Raw genomic sequence first — 20,187 nt, 5'->3', positions numbered from 1 at the left:
GCTGTTCCACTAAAAGATTTTCACATAACTTCTAAATTCACTGAAATGACTGCTCAAAAATTATTGTTAAAGGAAAGGAATCAACACGTTCTTTCAGACGCTTAAATAGTATCCTAGGCATCACTTTGTTAGCCTTAGACTCATATAGCAGAAACAAAAATATTTAAACCAAGCCCAATATTTTTTAACATTTTATGTTTTTTTTAACTTCACAGAGGCTTAAGAAGTTAGGTTAAAAAAGTTTTTTTTAAAAAACCTTACAAAAAGTTGATATGTCAATACGTATTCTGCTAAATCCACAGTCATTTATTCATACAGCTCCAGTAAAAAGACCACCTCAATTTGTTTAATGGCCTCATTATTGAGAGAAAAGTTGGTTTGCGATTAGTAGCTCTCAGGATGACTGCTTTATTTACCTCAAATATCAATACTCTTCACCTTTTAGTGTGTGAACCTAACTTTTAACTTCGTCATAGGAAAAAAATATTCCAAAATAAACTTACTAAATGAAGAATCCAACTCAGAAAAATTTGTCTGGCATTTATTCAAGTTCTACAAACTCATAAATAACTAAGAGATGAAGTTTGGGGCTGATGGAATCACTGCGTAACATGGTAACTTTATTTTCTAGGACAGTCTCTGGGTTTCAGGTGCCTCAATCAGGTACATCTATTAAATGCAAATGACTGCACCAGCCAGGTGGCTCTGATACTTCCTTTCCTCTCCACTGCCGTTATTTGGGACTTCTCTCTCCTTCTGTCTCTCCTCTCCCCTCCACCTTCTCAACTATAACCCTTGTGATATTGCAGGATAAATCTGTAGGGCAATAGAGGAGGAGGGAAAGGAAAATGTCAGGGAGGAAGAAAGGTCAAACTGCATCACCCATTTCTTCTGTCCCTTCTGTACCTTATAACTTCTTACCTTGTCTGCTGGGGGCAGGGGTATTTGGGGAACCCTCCTATCACAGCACAAAAGATCCTTCATGATCTGGCTCTTGCCTTCTCTAATGTAATGGAATGGCCTCAATAGACTCATTCCCAGGAGGAACCCTACCCAGCTCAGTTTGAGCATCAGTCTGGTGTGCATGAGGTTCCTCCCTAAGCACTCAGGATGTTCATTCTTCCTGTGTACTCTTTCCCCATCTAACATCTTCCTCTCCACACGGTGAGCAACTTGGGAGCAGAAAATGTCCTTCACCTGTATTTTCAGGGCCTAGCAGCCTTGCTCAGTGACTGGTTCAAAACCACCAGCAGTGCTCAAAAAAATATTTGTTGTATCATGTATGAGTGGCCCCAGAACTTTTCCAATTGCCTCATCCCAGAGCCCCTGCTTTGGCCTTCCCCCAACTCTTCCCACCAGAAGTTACTCCTCCTTGGTAAGCAAGGAAGTTAAAATTAACTGAGCTTATCAACTGTGCTCCAATATAAAATAAAAATTTTTAAATATTAACTGAGCTGCTCTCCTGAAATGGAAACGAAGCTACTTAGGTCTTTTTGCTAGCCTGAAATCCAGAGTTATCAACTATATGTACCTTTGTCTCCACAAGGGAAAAAAAAAAAAGAAGAAGTGGCAGCATGTCACAGGAGAGGCCCAGACTTTCATTAAATGGGTGGGACTTTTTCAAAGAAAAAAGGTGAAGATATAATTATAGATAATGACAGCCAACATTTAGTCAGCCTTTATCCTGTCTAGATACTATTGTAAATACACTACATCTGCTGTAACCTTTCACCCTTGAATCAGCTCCATGAGGTCTTGATGTTCTCCCTGAGTTAGAATACGGAACACTTTCTCTAATCCATTAATATCCATTCAACAGAGCATTACCAGGCCTTTAAAAAAGTAAGTATATGTATGTGGAATCTAAAAAAACCAAACTCATAGAAACAGAGAACAGGCAGGGACTGGGGAGTTGGCAAAATGGGTGAAGCAAGTCAAAGGGTACCAACTTCCAGTTATAAGATAAGTAAGTCCTGGAGAGGTAGTGTACATCTTGGTGACTATATGTGTGTGTGTGTGTGTGTGTGTGCGTGTGTGTGTGTGTATATATATATATATATATATGCACACGCATACTGTATTGTGTATTTGAAAGTTGTCAAGAGAGTAGGTCTTAAAAGTTCTCATCACAAAAAAATTGTAACTATGTGTGGTGATAGATGTTAACTAGACTTATTATGGTAATCATTTCTCAATATACACATATATCAAATTATTATGTTGTACACCTTAAACTTATACAAAGTTGTGTATCAATTATATCTCAATAAAACTGGAAAAAGAGAGCTGCTTCCAAAAGAAAAAAAAAAGTCTGAGGACTAGGTAGGATCATAAAGAAATGTGTATATAATAAGTGAGAACAGTAAGATGAAAAGCATATACATTAAGTCCCCTACATACGAACCTTCAAGTTACGAACTTTCAAAGATGCAAATGTGCTTTGCACAGCCAATCACGTAAGTTAGTTCACGTGTCTGGCGTACATTGTCATGTGCGTGCATCCTCTACAAGTGGTTGTGCTCTTGTGTACTTTACTGTACAGTACTGTATAGAGTACAGTAGTACAGTATCTTTATTTCAAGTCCAGGGTGTCTGGAATCAAGTGTAAAAGCAGTGGTGATGTAGCTGGTACTACTGTACTTTTCAAGGTACTGTACTGTAAGATTTTAAATGTTTTCTTGATTTTTTGTGTGTTTTTTTATGTATTGTTTGTGTGAAAAGTATTATAAACCTATAACAGTTTAGTACTATATAGCCTATTGTGTTAGTTGGGTACCTAGGCTAACTTTGTTGGACTTACAAACAAACTGGACTCACGAATTTGCTCTCGGAACGGAACTCGTTTGTATGTAGGGCACTTACTGTACCCCTATAACCTATAGCCATACAAACATATCAAGGTAATAAGGACTGAAAGGAATGTCCAAAAATGAGAGCACTTGAGTTGGAATGATGAGTAGTGTCTTTTTATCTGTTATTACTGTTGTTTAAGACAAATTTAAATTGTAAATTTAAAACGTACTTTAATGAACTGGACCTATGTTTCAATGAATATCAGGACCAACTCATATTGGAGACTCAGAGAATTCTTAAAATTCTTAACTCTCCTTTTGCTCTTTACTTTTATCAGTGCCTTTTTCCCCAAGCCCCAAGCTGAATGCTAGTTCAGACACTGAGAAGAGTGGAGGAGGGGAAGAAGGAGAATTACCTCCTGTTGAGTTGGGTAAGAATGCTGGGGGAGGGGCGGGTGGAGCAGGAGTGGGGAGCGGTAGGTATCTGAGCCTCAGCTTCCACCTCTCCACCAGTTCCCACCCTATTTAATAAGACATTGACGTCGCCTCCATCTTTTTTTAAATGGTACATAAACATATCTTCAAATCCTTCTTCTCCACCAAGTCAGCACCCTAAACCCTGCCTATAAGGAAATTCTGGAGTCACTAGTAGCAGAGTGTCCACTGTCAAGGACCCAGGAGACTCTGTGGGACTGTGGTCTTTTTCTACAGTGGAACAGATAGGAGAGAAACAGGTCAGAAACAACCAGATTGTCAGTAAAAGAGAAAGTAAAAGAGGTCTTAGTAGAAAATCAGTGAGGTAACTCTAAAGCTGACCAAAGATCAAGAGTTATTCCAACTCAGAGATTTGGGCTGACAGGTTTCCCCCGCCCCCACATCCCTTGGCCCCAAATTCCCAGACAATCTACCCACAGAACCACATATCCCATACTGTGCTGCCAGATATTTATCCTACCCCTGCCAAGCTTGACTAGCTCAGAAATGTGAGAATCCCCTCTCTCAAAACCTGGCTGGAAAGGGAAGTAGAAGGTGAGTCAGGCCGAGGACGTCCAGGAGAGGATCTGCTCCTGGCTAAGTCAGAACAAACTTTCCCAGGAAACACTTTCTCAACCCTGCTGATCCCTTTCTATTGGTCAGGAAGGCTGTGAAGTTAATAGGTTTCTGTGGGCCGGGCAGATGACCTAGTCTAGGCAACTTAATTAACTGTATCCATGGGAAAACCCATGGAAAACACCAAAGAATCAATTACAAATGAGCCTTTGGAACCAAGCTGCTCCTACGTGGACCCTGACCTCACAGTCAGTGTGACGGAAGGAGTTGAGGGTGTCATTTGCCCATAGGCTTTTTGCAGTGAGTTTTCATTTTTTATTGTCATGGCCTTGTTTCCTTGCCATATTTGCTTTCCCACCTAAATAAACGCTTAAACAAAATATTTTAAATTCAGATTTTTAAAATAGATAAATAAAACATTACAGGTATATCTGAAGCCTCCCCAACCAAAATCCTCCCTGATTTCATTGCCTGTCCTCATTATTCAGGGGCGACCACTGTCCTGAATTTGCGCGATGGTATATTTTCACTATGTAAGTATGTGCCCATCAGCAATATGTACTTTTGTTTGGCATTTTCAGACTTTACATAAATGTTACTCTGGACTTGCATGTCTTTTACTCAGTGTTTGCGCAACATCATTTTTGAGATTTACTCATATTAACATGACTCTAGTGAATTCACTTCTAATTGCAGCATTCTATTATGTGAATATATCACATTACTACTATAGTACTCTTCTATTACCATTACTGTTCATTTTAGTATTTAATTGTAGTATTCTGTTATATAGAGATATCATCATTTGTTTCTTAATTCTCCTGAGGAGTGGAATAGCTGGGTGGTAGAGTACGAGCGACTTTAACTTTAAAGAGAAGTTTGGTAATGCCTAATACAACAGTCAAGCCGATTTATAGCTGTGCTACACAGGGTGAGAGCTTCTGATGTTTCACATCCTCAGAAACACTTGATATTGGCAGACTCTTTAATTTTTGCCCATTTGATGGAGGTGATATATAATCTCATTTTATGGCATTATCTTTATTCACAGATTGAAAACAAAATCTTTTTCAAAATGATCTTTTAGGTTAGTGGTTCTCATAGTGTGGTCTGGGGACCCCTGGAAAATCCCTGAAACTCCAGGCAGACTTTGAGGTCACAACTATTTCATAACAGCACCAAATGTTATTTGCCTTTTTAACGCTCATTCTCTCACAGGAGTATAGTGGAGTTATCCAGAGGCTACCGGAATGTGGTGCTGCACCGGACTACAGAATCATCCAGCTGTCTTCTATTAAGCCCAACATTAAGGAGATTTACACAAATGTAAAGCAATGCCACTCTTCTAATTATTTTTGTCTTGGAAAAACTTATTATTTCCCATTTAAAAAAATATGTTAACAGACAATGGGTTTATTATTGGTCTTACATAATTAATAAATATTTTTAAACATTGCAGTTTTAGTTTCTAATGTGGTAAGTATCACTAGATATAACAAACATATAAACAAAAGCTCTCTGAAGTCCTCAATAACATTTACGAGCCTAAGGGGCCCTCCAGATACCAAAAGGTTTGAAACTCCCTGTTTTAGGCCACACCCTTTTATTGTCACTTCCCACTTAAAGCAATGACAGCTGACTTTTGGAGGGTGCTTCCTGTGATGCGCCATCACGCTGAGTGCCTGAGGGTCACTTTCCCTTTAACCTTCAAGATACTATTGTACAGCAGATGCTGTGACTGGCCCCACTTGAGGAGAGTAAGCTGAGACTTGGGACAGTTGAGGGTCATGCCTGAGGTCAGGAAATGGGACTGAAGTCCAGCCTTGAAGCCTCCAGAGGCCTCCCTGCACTTTACCATCACAGCTACTGTCCTCCCTCCTTACCCCTCCAGCTTTCTTCTGAGTCATCCTCTGAGTCAGCCATCTTGAAACTGTCTACTCATCTTTGAATCATCCTCTCCTTTTTCCTTGAAATGATCTGAATCCCCTTCCCAAGGCAGCAGAGGGGCGAGAGGCTCTGGGGCTGGCTTCCTGGAGCTGGAGCTGCAGTAAGCGTGGCCAAGCCCCAGGCTTCCAGGCATCAGAGCCAGCGGTCAAGGCAGTTACGCAGGATGGAGACCAGGAAACAGACCCCCCAAAAGGGCTGCTATAAGAGGGAAAACATTTGCTAGATAGGTTCTGGAAGGAAAAGTTGCAGAGGCCCCAGAATAAAAAGGCAGATCTTTTTTCCTCTGGGTTTCTTTGCCTCAGGCCTGCAGGTGGGGAGAAAATGTTAAAATCAGACATCTGCCTATTAACCATACCCATCTCTCTCTCTTTTTTTTAATATGGAAGGCTTCATGAACTTACATGTCATCCTTGAGCAGAGGCCATGCTAATCTACTCTGTATGGTTCCAATTTTCAGTATATGTGCTGCCGAAGCGAGCACACATATCCATCTTAATCTCATTCCCACTCACTGATTCTCTTCATTCAGCAAATACAGTGGTGTGATAAGTGGGTTGTGACGGGATAATAATACCAGCTGATGTTTATTGGTGTGAAATTATGCAGGTGCCTAGAAATGGGGCTGAAAAGAAATGAGAGCCAGCTCATGAAGAGTTTGGATTTTACCTGGAAGGTTTAATCAAGGGAGCGACATGCTCCAATTTGCTTTTACAAAGATCCTTCTGCTGCAGAGTGGAGAATGGATTGCTGGGGAGCAGGGCAGGAGGCAGAAAACAATGAGGACTGGAATTAGCATAGGACTAGTAGGGATGGATGAAATCAGTGACGGAGAGGCAGGAAGCAAACATGTGAATGGTTTCTCACATGCCTAGAATTACTCCCGTAGCCTCCTAACTGGATTTCTCACCACCAAGATTTTTTTTCCCCCTTCCAATCAACTCTGAGATTAACCTTCCTTAGATATCATTTATCCAGTTGAGGAGTACTAGATAGCCTACTGCTTAAGTGCATTGGCAGTAGGGCCAAACAGCTTGGATTCAAATCCTGTCTCAGCCACTTTACAATGACCAGTTTCCTCATCTGAAAAATGAGGTACTGAAAATGGTGTTTACACTCCAGGGGTGCTGTGAGTCAATGTATATAGAAGAACTTGTATCATTACTTGTGTATGGTAATCCTTCAATAAAAAAAGTAATTACTATTATGGCATTTCTCTACTCAGAAACCTTCCATAGTGGAGAGGGGCAAGGTAGGGATATGGGATTAAGAGATACAAACTACTATGGATAAAATAGACAGCAACAAAAATATATTGTACAGCACAGGGAATGATAGCCATTATTTTATAACTTCTAATGAAGTATAATCTATAAAAATATTGAATCACTATGCTATGCACCTGAAACTAAAATAATATTGTAAATCAACTATAATTTTTAAAAAAGAAACCTTCCATAGAAAACCTTTTATTTCCATTTGCTAGAATGGCAAGGCCTGCCTCTCCAGATTCTTCATAATCCAGGCCCACTATACCACTCAGCCTCATCTAATGCTATTCCTCCAAATATGTTCCCCAAATATACCAGATACAGCACATCTGTGCCTTGGTCATGCAGTTTCCCTCATTTCAAATGCCCTTCTTTTTCCCATCTATCCTCCCAATCTATCTGTCCCTTAAATGCTCATCACCACTTCCAGAAAAATGATTCCAAATGCAGTGACCAGTGACCATACCCTGTGAAATCATTTTCCCCCAAGAAGGACAGCATGTCATTCCAACCAGGAGGCTATCATTCCAAATAACTCACAAAGCCACTCACACTCCTACCTGTCACTGCTATCTAAATGCCAAGCACTCACAGAAGGCCCAGAGCATAAACTTGTCTTTCCCATGCTTCGTGGAGCACTATGGATGCCCCCAGAAGCCCATAAATAAAAGATAACTTTGGTACAAGTTGAGTTTTCATCAGGACTAACAGCTATGAAATATTTAAAGGCTCTTTTGGGCTATTAACCCAAACCAATGTTGTGTGTTCGAAAGAGATAGGACCAAAAATATATGAACTAACTGACCAAAATATATCCTAGGGGAAGCAAAGTCTCACCCAAAGCAGGACTTCATAAAGCGCATGTGTCCTTCCGAATGTCTTTTGTTTTCATGCCTTATTGAGGTGTGATTAGAAAGAAGAGACTGCACAACATTGATAAATCTCATGCCCTTTTAACCACAAAGCTTTATAAAGATCAGCATTTGTGTTAGGCTACTTAAAATTCTCTTATATTTTCAAACATGACAGTGTAATGATAAAATCAAGTTTGCCTACAGGGAGGTTTTCCACACCTATAAGTTACTAGAAATTCTCCTTAGTTGGGAAAAATGTGTTCTAGAAACTAGAAGAATTTATTTTTCAATGAAAAATGATAATTGCATTTTTTAAACCAGGAAATTGTGGGCACTTATTTGCTTTTGGCTAGAAATAAAAGATTTTTTCTAAATTGGGCCCCTCATTAACTATAATCTCTCTACAGATAGCACTCAGCTCAGTAGAGTGTGTGGAGAGACAGAGGAGAACTTCTCTCCATGTTCTCAGAGACATTCAGAGAGATTAAGAGCAGGAGAGTGGGCTTCCCTGGTGGTGCAGCGGTTGAGAGTCTGCCTGCCGATGCAGGGGACACGGGTTCGTGCCCCAGTCCGGGAAGATCCCACATGCCGCAGAGCGGCTGCGCCCGTGAGCCATGGCCACTAAGCCTGCGCGTCTGGAGCCTGTGCTCCGCAACGGGAGAGGCCACAACAGTGAGAGGCCCGCATACCGCAAAAAAAAAAAAAGAGTGGGAGAGTGCATCAAAGTGGTACCAAGTACCAGACCTCAGGAAACATTTACTTTTTATTGATTCCCTTATTCAATCAACATTTACTGAGCCCCTGATTTTTACTGGGCTGCATAGCTTTGCCCCAGCAGCAGTTTACAAAATATTTTGAGACATAAGATGCAAATGTTCAGCCTCTGCACTGACCCAGTAGGCAGCTACATCTATGGAGTGTAGGAAGCCAGCTACTGGGGAGTGAGAAGGAGGTAGTAGTGGTTGGGGGACCCTGTGTACTACATCCATGCTTCCCCTGCTCCACCATGATGGCCCAGTCTATATGGTTTGGTTTCTGACTAAGTTTCCTAGATTCTTAACTTCTCAATATTTTCTCCTTGAGAATATTCCTTCTGGAGCTGAAATATTTCCATGAATTCTAGCCTGCTTAGATGAGCCCTAACTGTCAATGCCAAGAACTGGCTCTTATTTCCTGAGTTGCTGGCCAGTGCCCAGTTGTGAGTGGACTTGTCATCTAAACTTGCCTGACCATGAAGAATCACCTTGGGCCCTTGTCAAAATGATAGATTCCTAGTCCCTTACCCCAGCCTATTTGAATCAGAAACTCTGGGGGAAGGGAAGGCTTTCTAGATGAGGAAACTGAGGTTCAGAGAGGTGAAATTATAGACTCAAATCCACACATGTGAGTGCAGAGCCAGGAACAAACCCAGTTATGTTCAGTCCAACCTTTTTTGGTGTTATGATTAGACATATGAGAGGGTATAGGGTCATAGTTGCTTCAGCCCCACCCCCTTTCTTCAATTACAGCCTCCTTATTCCATTTCCTGGAGTCATACACTTTCTCAGTTTCTTCAAGAATGTAATCCTGTGTCACAAACGCCAATACCCATGAGAGACGGAAGGGTACAGTGAATGACCGAAGCAGGGCATGGCAGTGCAGATATGGCATCCGTGGAAGGCAGGGATCCTACAGGAAACTAAGGTCCTTTCATGGCCAAGCTACTACCTACTGGTACTACTCAGCTCCTACCAGCTGTTTGCCAGTGAGAATGTAGGCCCAGCTTCACTGAAAGATCTAGATTTTTTAGGTAAAATCTCAAAATGTCACCCCCATGATCATATTTACACTATATAACACTACATCTTAGAGACCTGAGAGAGAAAATCTGTGGCTGGCCTTGAAGAAGCAGGTGCTATGATATGAACTGCCTGTGGAGAGGGCCACGTGGCAGGAAGCTGCAGCCAGCTTCTGGGAGCAGAGGGCTTCAGTCCTCCAACCATAAGGAACTGAATCCTGCCAACAACCATGGGAGCTTGGAAGAAGATCCCAAGTTCCAGAAAGGAATGCAGCCCAGCCAGCACTTTGATTGCAGCTTTGTAACCTTGACCAGGGGACAAAGCTAAGCCATCCTTGGGCTCCTGACCTACAGAAACTGTGAGATAATAAATGTGTGCTGTTTTAAGCTACTACAGTTGTGGTCATTTCTTATACAGCAATAGAAAACCAATACACCTTCCTAGGCCTCCCCTTCTCAGAGAGCCCTTCAAACTCCAGAGGTTCCCTCTCTCCATCTATCATCTACATTTCCATCCCTAACTGCCCTGATCTCAGCTAGCTGTCAAGAGAGAAAGTAATCTGGCAAACTGATTTACCATTTATTATTTACCTACCCCTTTGCATTTGGTAAGAGAGGGCTTGGAGAGGTATGGCTAAATCAAATGTATGATTGATTCAAAATGATAGAATTTCAGAAGATGATGCAGAAAAGCAGAAGTAGTTTGGTGCCTGGAGATTGTCCCAGCAGGCCTCAAGCCATACCATAGTGCTTACCTAGAAGAACACAATCAGTCCAGCCAAAAACACTCTAAACAATGGGACCGGGAGCCAGAAACTGCATTGCCGCTTACTAGAAAGATTAACTGGAGAAAGCTTTAGTTTTCTTCTCTGTCACTTAGGGCTGAGGCCTACCCTGCCTGCCTCAAAAGACTATTGTGAGGATCATGCCAGTTGGCATATGTGTGTGAGATGATAGAAAATACATTAGTCTCTGCCCCCAGCCCTCTGTTCAGGCACAGAGCTCCTGAACCCCTTGTAATTTCTTGGGTGATAGGAGTTTGTTCTAATGAGGTGACATTAGATTTGTTCTAATGAGGTAACTCATTGGGTGGGCTCCTGGATGAGGGCTAGTCACTGGAAAGACCAAGCCATGATTAGAAGCTTGGAATTTTCATCCCACCCCCCATTCTCTTGAGAAGAAAGAAGGGCTGGAAATGGAGTTAATAATTGATCATGCCTACGTGATGAAGCCTCCACAAAAATCCCAGTAAGTATGGAGTTCAGAGAGCTTCCAGGTTGGTGACATACCCCAACTCCACGGGGTCAGAAGTTCCTGTGCTTGGGAAACTCTCAGACCTCGATCTATGTATCTTTTCATCTGGTTGTCCATCTGTATCCTTTGTCATACCTCTTACTTATAAGTGATTCCCTGAGTTCTGTGAGCAGCTCTAGCAAATCAGTGGAACCCAAAGAAGGGGTTGTGGGAACCTCTGACTTACAGCCAAACCTGACAGAAGCTGTGGGTGAGCTGGGGACCTACTACTTGTGATTGGCATCTGAAGTGGGGGTGTGGGGTACAGTCTTGTGGGACTGAGCTCTTAACCTGTGGGATCTGATACTGTCTCCAGTTAGCTAGTATCAGAATTGAGTTACATTGTAGAACACCCACTGGTATCAGAGAAATCCTTGGTGGGGAGAAAAAACACACACATCTGGTGACCAGAGTGTCAGAAGTGTTGTGAATGTGATAGCCTTATGAGAGTAAAGGAAAAACATAGGGAAGGAAAGACTGGGTTTTTCTACTTAATGTGAAAGCACTCTGTAAGTAAAAAATATATTCACAAAAATAGGTTGAAGTGATGAAGCAATCACAGATAATTAAAGCCAAAAATATTCCGGCGCACACACTGTGATTTCAGGCCTGCAGCTTCAGTACTGATCTTGCCCATGTGTGTTGTCAGGCTTCCATTTCCTTGCCACCTCTTGGTTTCAGCCAGAGGCTGACGCTCACTTCTCCCAGCTCGCATGCTGCTGACAAGGGCCGGGTAGGGACTGAGATGATGGTCCTCTCACATCCCAGCATATGATTAACATGGGAGGAAGGGGCTTCCCTGGTGGCACAGTGGTTGAGAGTCCGCCTGCCGATGCAGGGGACACGGGTTCGTGCCCCGGTCCGGGAAGATCCCACATGCTGCGGAGCGGCTGGGCCCGTGAGCCATGGCCGCTGAGCCTGTGCGTCCGGAGCCTGTGCTCTGAGGCGGGAGAGGCCACAACGGTGAGAGGCCCGCGTACCGCAAAAAAATATATATATAATAATAATAAAATAGCCATAACAATACCAAACATTTACTACATTTACCCTGTGCCTGGCACTGTGCTAAATGTTTTCCAGGTATTCTCACTCAGTCATCACAATGACCCTTAAGGAAAGGTACTATTCCTGTTCCAACTTAACAGATGAAGAAACCAAGGCTTGGTGAAGTTAAGTAATTTATACAAGGCCATGCAACTAGCAAGTGATAGAGCTAGTTCTTGAAGCCAGCTTTATCGGTCTCCAAAGCCTGTGCTCTTAATCATTATGCCATCTTGCCGCCCGAGAATGGATATGCACAACTGTGTCCCCACTCCCCGGAAGGGCCAAGAATGCTGACCACAAATCTGCACCCCCTACAAGCTCATGGTACTCCCTCCTCCCACACTTGCTCTTCCGAGAACCTCACCAAACATGCCTGAAGATGGGATTCTCTCCCCAAACCTCAAAATGACCCTCCCCTCTTCAGAAAAAGAGATAATACGCCCCACACAAGAGCTGTTAATCTTAACATTAACATCAACATCACTGGTACTTTTTCTTCTCTAGAAATAAAATATTAATTTTATTAATATTTTAAATTTGTAAACAATAGAGAATGTGAAGCTAATATGTTTACAGTAGCATTGAAGAAAAAAGCATGGGTTAAAAATTATCGAATGTTTGCAACCTGAAATTAATATTCAGTGCATTGGAAGAATGTAAAGCTTAGACAGAAATGAGAGTGAAAGCAATAATTAGAGCAATGGTAGCCTCTGTGTGGCAGAGGAGATAATCATTTAGATGGGCACATGGAAGCCAAGAAAGGTCAGTGCTAGCTTCAATGCTGCATTCTCAGAGCCGCTCTTCCACAATACGGATCTAGTCTTTCGTGCTATAGAGAGTGGCATGGAAGACAGTTTGGAGGTATATGTAATTATAAAGAAGGAGGGGAGGAAGGAAAATCAGAAGGGTGGAATAAGGGGAGGAGGAAGAAAGAAGAAAAAAAAAGAAAACAAAAATGTGGACTCTGAGTTAAATCCAACATGGGCAAATAAAATTAGTATAACAACAACAAAGGTTTTCAAATTTCCAGATATAAAACCTCATGAAATCTAGATATTAAAAAATACAAAATAGGGAGTTCCCTGGTTGCCTAGTGGTTAGGATTCCAGGCTTTCACTGCCATGGCCAGGCTTCAATCCCTGGCTGGGGATCTGAGATCCTGCAAACCGTGCAGTGCTGACAAAACAAAACAAAACAAAACAAAACAAAAAATATTGGTTATTTTTATATATTGGAATTCTTGGTATCAGAACTTGGCCTGAGTTCAGGAAATAGCATTGTTTAAGGCCACAGGAAGGAGTGGAAGAGCTTGGTAACAGAGAATATTATTTTGTATGATATTTGTCCTATATAGGTAAACTAAATCAATTTTTGGTTTTCATAATAATTGCTGTTATTCACTGAGTGCCTTGTGTACACAGCTCTGTGCTAAACAGTTTGTAATGCTCTACTCCAGCAAACCTACCAGATAACTATAATTACCCTCATTTGTACATGAGAAAACTGAAAATGAGAGAGGGTAAGTTGCTCAAAGATACACTGGAAGCAAGAGGCAGAGCTGCTCATCAGTACCAGCTCCATGTGACTAGACTACTCTCAAACCTGTTCCATCATAAGCATCATCAACATCACCAAAAGCAACACTAATTGAGCAATTTACATAGAGTACCTTTTTTTTTTTTTTTTTTTTTTGCGGTATGCGGGCCTCTCACTGCCATGGCCTCTCCCGTTGCGGAGCACAGTCTCCGGACGCGCAGGCTCAGTGGCTATGGCTCACGGGCCCAGCCGCTCCGCTGGCATGTGGGATCTTCCCGGACCGGGGCACGAACCCGCATCCCCTGCATCGGCAGGCGGACTCTCAACCACTGCGCCACCAGGGAAGCCCTAGAGTACCATTTTTAATCCCCACCTCAACTACTGTTATTCCCATTTTACAGGAGGAGAAACTGAGGCTCAAAGAGGTTAAATAGTACCCGAGGCCACCTAGCTAGTAAGGTGGTGAAATTGGGATAGGAACTCAGACAAGCTGACTCTGTATATTAAACCAGTGTGTGCTTCAATGTTCTGTGCATTTCAGAAATATGACTAACAATTTAAAACATTCCTGTACAAATAATACAGAACTAGTGTTACAATAAATGTTAATAAGTGGCTTGCTCTACTGCACTCTGAATGTGAGAAGTAGCAACAAAATCAAGTCAAATTCAGTTACAGGTAATTTAATGCAGAGACCTGTTGGCTGTGTATTATTTTCATTTTTCTTATTTTGATGGAAATATGCCATAATAAATTAATTGTAATAAATCACATTAATAGTTTATTGGAGTTAGAAATAAAAGAGTTGATGCTTAATCTACTATCTTTCTAAAGCAACAGTGAATTAGCAAATTAAGAAAAATATTCTAAACAGAAAACACTAAAGGAGGTGCCTGGAAGCCATTTTTTTCTACAGGATTTGAGGCATACTAGACCTGGTCTATTAGGTCTTGGAAACTAATTGGGACTTTAGGTATATTTGCCTGGCAATAAACAGGAAAAATGAACTTTGAAGAGTTCAGCTAATCTGTCCTTTTCCACTCTCCTCCTACACTTTAACTTTCACAGTAAATTGGTTAAGTTATAGGTATCTAACAACTGAGAGGTACTCTACAAAAACACATTTTATGAAACATGAATTAGACAGGATAAGATAGACTATGTTACATTAAAACATGAGCCAGTGACTTAACTCAAGAAAGTTTAATTTCTTGTTCACACAGGGTGCTATGTCAATTAGGCAACTCCCCAGAGCATCTGTCCTTCAACTGGGGACTCAGTAATCTAGGCTGCTTCCAATGAATGGTTTTGCTATGTCAGGACATGGCCTTCAAGATCACAGCAGCAGAGAAAGAGGGAGAGAGGGAAGCTGAAGGATCATACACAAGCTCTTAAATGCTTTGGTTGAGAAATGGTACATGTCGCTCCACTTACAGTTCAGTAGCCATTCTGCTTACAGGCTCATGACCAAGAGGGCCTGAAAAGTAGCAAGTACATGCATAGTTGGTAGGTAATAAATGTCTCTGATATACAGCATTATATACACGTTTTCTTAATACTTCTACTACCACTACTATTAATACTAATACTACAACTAATAATAATACCATATGTTTGTCACAGCTAAAGTTTGTGTTATTTTTTTCAAGGAACAAACTTTTAGTTTTATTAATCAGTTCCACTAAGGTTATTTTGCTTCATTAATTTTGTTTTTATCTTTAACCTGATGTGAATATTTCTACTCTTTAGGATTTCTTTTTTTATCTTCTTGAGCTAGGTATTTTATTTTCAATCTTTTTTATTTTCTAACAAAAGCTTAAGGCTATAAATTGCTCTCTGGCTACTTTTATAATTTTGGTACATACTACTTTCTTTTTTCTTTTTTTTTTGGCTGCATTGGGTCTTCATTGCTGTGCACGGGCTTTCTCTACTTGTGGCAAGCAGGGGCTACTCTTTGTCTCTTCGTTGCAGTGCACGGGCTTCTCATTGTGGTGGCTCCTCTTGTAGCAGAGCACAGGCTCTAGGCACGTGGGCTTCAGTAGTTACAATACACGGGCTCGGTAGTTGCAGCACACGGGCCCTAGAGAGTGCAGGCTTCAGTAGTTGTGGCACGTGGGTTCAGTAGTTGCAGTGCATGGGCTCTCAGGCACACAGGCTTCAGTAGTTGCGGCACAGTAGTTGCAGCACTCAGGCTCCAGCAGTTGTGGCAAACGGGCTCAGGAGCTGTGGAGCATGGGCTTAGTTGCTCCGCGGCACGTGGGATCTTCCTGGAACAGGGATCAAACGCATGTCCCCTGCATTAGCAGGCAGATTCCTAACCAACGTGTCACCAGGGAAGTCCCAATACATACTACTTTCATTGTGGTTTCATTCTGAATATTTTGCAATTTTACTCTGAATCTCTTTTCATCCAGAAAATTAACTATTTAGGAATGTGCTTTGTTAATTTCCAAATGTATAGATTTTGAGTAGCTCTCTTTTATTGTTGTTATTGTTAATTTCTACTTGTATTATATTGTAATCAACTAATGGTACCACCTGTATGATATCAAATGTTTAACTTGTTGAAATTTCTTTGGCCTGTTTTTTTACTATATTTATCTCATTCTCTAAAACAAGGTAAAGAATTACCTAGGGAGTTTTTACAAAATAACCTATAGCCAAATGTTTCTCCAGACTACTGAGTCAGGATCTCCAGGGGCAGGTCCAGGCATTGTATTTTTACCTGCCCATTGATACCCACCACAGCAATATCTCTCACTCACACCACTGGTTGAAAACCTCTACTCCAACTATCCTATAGATTTGGAGTTTGAGGAATTGGTAGATTGGGGAAAGACTGCAGGAGGTGCAGATTAGGTGGTAGTAGAGATGAAGAATTCTGCTTGGTCATATTAAATAACTGTGTCTTTTTCATCTTTGTATCTCACTTATCTTCATATGTGCAATGCCTGGCACAGAGAAGGCACTAATAAATGTAGCTGGTTAGATGAACGGGAGTTACCTATGCAACTACGAGTATCATATAATAATAGGTAAAGATCTGTATAACAGAAATAAAACCCTATTTCATGTCCTGAAATATCAATGGCTTGTGAGAAGGTGTGACTTTTAAACTACTTTTGCATCTTCTCCCTATGTACAGTGTTGAGCATACAATAAATAATTCATAAATACATCTTAAATGTAATTTATGAGCATGTGTATTAGTTTCATATTGCCACTAGAGCAAATTACCACAGACTTACTGACCTAAAACAACACAAATTTATTATCTTAAGAGTTCTAGAAGTCAGAAGTTCAAAATGGGTCTCACTGGGCTAACCAAGGTTTTGGAAGGGCTGCATTCCTTTCTGGAGGCTCTAGGAGAGAATCCATTTTCTTGCCTTTTCCAGCTTCTAGAGGCTGCCACCTTCCTTAGCTTGTGACTCCCTTCCATTTTCAAAGCCATCAACAGCAGGTCTCTCTCACAATGCCATTTCTCTTTTTCTAAATTTTTGGCCTCTGCCTTGCCCATTTAAGTATTCTTGTGATTACTTTTGGCCTACCAGATAATTCAGGATAATCTCCTTAGTTTAAAGTCAGCTGATTAGCAACTTTAATTCCACCTACAACCTTAATTCCCCTTGCCATGTAACATAACATATTCACAGGTTCTGTGAATCCAGACATGCACTTCTTTTGGTGCGGGGGCGGGGGGGGGGCATTATTCTCTCTAACAAAGCATGTAAGACCCAAAAAACAGAAAAAGGAAGAATAGAGGAAGAAATGACAAGGAATAAACAAAATGGAGTGGTAACATTAAGAACAGTAATAAGATTACAAATATATAAGAATTAGTGCATTAAACTATAAGAATCTGGAACAAAGCAAAAAAACAATATCTATTCAATACTATTAGTTAATTCCAAGCATGCACGCACACACACACACACAGAGTAATGGCTTGGTTGGCTGATGCCACAGCTAGGATATTACTGTTTACTAATTACACAAACTAAACAAGAAATAAATGACATGTTTGCTAGTTATTTAACTTTTGTAGAAAAAGTTCCCAAATGCCTTTTTTCCTGGTAAAGGATTCTTTTCTTGCCCCCTCCATTCCAGCTCACCTCTAACATTTCTGGAAAAGTTCTAGGAGGATGGATAAAACTCTTTTAATATTTGCCTACCCAGCTTAATCCGTCACAGTGCCAGGATGGATGGTGACCGTGCAAGTGCACTCAAGAGCACCGCTGGCCTGAATTAGAGGCAAAGGCTGGTGCACATCGCCCCCTTGTGCACAGAGGTGGAGAAATCATTTCCTCTGGCTGCCCAATTGGTTTGCTGCAAGAAATTTCTTGGCTAAAACTCCATAGAAAATGGTTGTTTGGAGAGTAAAATTCCCCCAGAGGTTTTATTTTAGTTTTTTAACATCTTTATTGGAGTATAATTGCTTTACAATGGTGTGTTAGTTTCTGCTGTATAACAAAATGAATCAGCTATACATATACATATATCACCATATCTCTTCCCTCTTGCGTCTCTCTCCCTCCCACCCTCCCTATCCCACCCCTCTAGGTAGTCACAAAGCACCGAGCTGATCTCCCTGTGCTATGTGGCTGCTTCCCACTAGCTATCTATTTTACATTTGGTAATGTATATATGTCCATGCCACTCTCTCACTTTGTCACAGCTTACCCTCCCTGCTCCCCATGTCCTCAAGTCCATTCTCTACGTCTGCATCTTTATTCCTGTCCTGCCTCTAGGTACTTCATGACCATTTTGTTTGTTTCTTAGATTCCATATATATGTGTTAGCATACGGTATTAATTTTTCCCTTTCTGACTTACTTCACTCTGTATGACAGACTCTAGGTCCATCCACCTCACTACAAATAACTCAATTTAGTTTCTTTTTATGGCTGAGTAATATTCCATTGTATATATGTGCCACATCTTCTTTACCCATTCATCTGTCGATGGACACTTAGGTTGCTTCCATGTCCTGGCTATTGTAAATAGAGCTGCAATGAACATTGTGGTACATGACTCTTTTTGAATTATGGCTTTCTCAGGGTTTATGCCCAGTAGTGGGATAGCTGGGTCGTAGGGTAGTTCTATTTTTAGTTTTTTGAGGAAACTCCATACTGTTCTCCATAGTGGCTGTATCAATTTACCTTCCCACCAACAGTGCAAGAGGGTTCCCTTTTCTCCATACCCTCTCCCCAGAGGTTTTAGAATCAACTTTTTTTCATCACTTTAAACCTTATTGGGAAATCTCTCTAAAATATATTACACATAAAGAATAATCATACTGAGTCAATACTGCATGAAAGAATATAACAGCACAAAATAAATTATTCATTCCCTTGCCTTGTAAAGAGCACTCTGAATGCAGTTTTAACAATTCTTTTTGGCTGTGAACCTCAGTCCATTTACTGTCCCACAGAGTAGATAGAACACAATATTCTTTTGCATGTTTATGACATTTTTTAAAGGTTTTTTTTCCTTATTGTTATTTGTTTTTTTTGCCTCCTCTGTTGCTTGTCAGTGGTCACTTTTTGATTTTGTCAGTGTGGCTTCCTTAGCAGCTTCCTTCCCTTTCTCGTTTGCTGTGGAAATAGTAACTAGGATACCACACTGGTTAGAATTGTAAGTAAAACGTTAAATAGGCTCCCAGTAAAGCCCTCTCTTACAAGTGAAATGTGTGAGATTTAAGACAAAACCAGAGTGACACTACACACAGCACTGCTCACTCCACTGGATTTTGTGACTGTTTGACATCTATTTGGCTACTTAGAAGCTATTTTTACCTCTTTTCTATTTTTATTCTGAATAGGTTAGTCTGAAACAGTTGTGTTTTGGCAAGATGAAATATTGCTATATTTTTCAAGGTGTCAAAACCTTGAAATGGGATAAAATTTCCTCAGTCCTGGGATTGGAAAAAAGAAAAAAAAAAAAGAGGCAAAGCCATGCCCCTTTCAGTGCTTATGGCAACTTGATAAAAAAGCAGGGCTGCAACTTGAATGTGCATTAATAGGAGAAAATGCAAAGGGTGGCTCATCTGTATAGCAAAATACTACGAGCTATGAACTGTGTATACCACATATACGTACACTGATTGGAAAATATGCTCGTTGACGTACTGCTTCATTTCCACACCAATAGGAAAATGCTTCTCTTTGGTCCCCCAGTCCTGAGATATATTTCGTAAGGCCAGCAGGATCTAGCACTAGCTCACTCGCAGCACTGCCCCACTCAGTAGGGCGCCCTTACATTAGCTGCCCCTCCGTCCCTGCTTCACCCCCCGTCCTTTCTCCTGCTCCCCGCAAGCATCGCCCAAGTCCCTGCACACAGCCTTCGTCTCTCAGGCTTTGCTTCTGAGAGAAGTCAGGTTAAAAAAAAAGACATTGTCAAGGGAAACAATGATGCATTGAGCTGCTGCACCCATTTTGCAACCATGAGGGGAAGACCAAGAGAATGCGAGAAACTGACCCAGAACCATGGCACCACTGGGCTACAGAACCATCTACCTCCAGACATCTTGTTCCATGAAAAGAATAAGCCCCTATTAAGTTGCTGATAGTTTGGTTTTCTGTTATTTACAGCCAAAGTACTTCTTGGGAGTATTTTACTTAGAGGCGA

General features: G+C 41.2%; 1 protein-coding gene and 1 non-coding gene across 2 annotated transcripts in view; both read right to left on the bottom strand.

Annotated features, from left to right (window-relative positions):
- Positions 1 to 20,187, bottom strand: part of LOC137225992 (transcription initiation factor TFIID subunit 4-like) — a 289,701-nt gene that overhangs the window by 242,101 nt on the left and 27,413 nt on the right. The window lies entirely within an intron of this gene.
- On the bottom strand, positions 6,163 to 6,270 carry LOC137226911 (U6 spliceosomal RNA). The gene has a single exon (XR_010944603.1). It is a non-coding gene; the product is annotated as a U6 spliceosomal RNA (small nuclear RNA).

Source organism: Pseudorca crassidens, chromosome 6 (genome assembly GCF_039906515.1).
Source record: "Pseudorca crassidens isolate mPseCra1 chromosome 6, mPseCra1.hap1, whole genome shotgun sequence".
Lineage (NCBI taxonomy): Eukaryota > Metazoa > Chordata > Mammalia > Artiodactyla > Delphinidae > Pseudorca > Pseudorca crassidens.
This window is presented reverse-complemented; position numbering and strand designations above follow the sequence as displayed.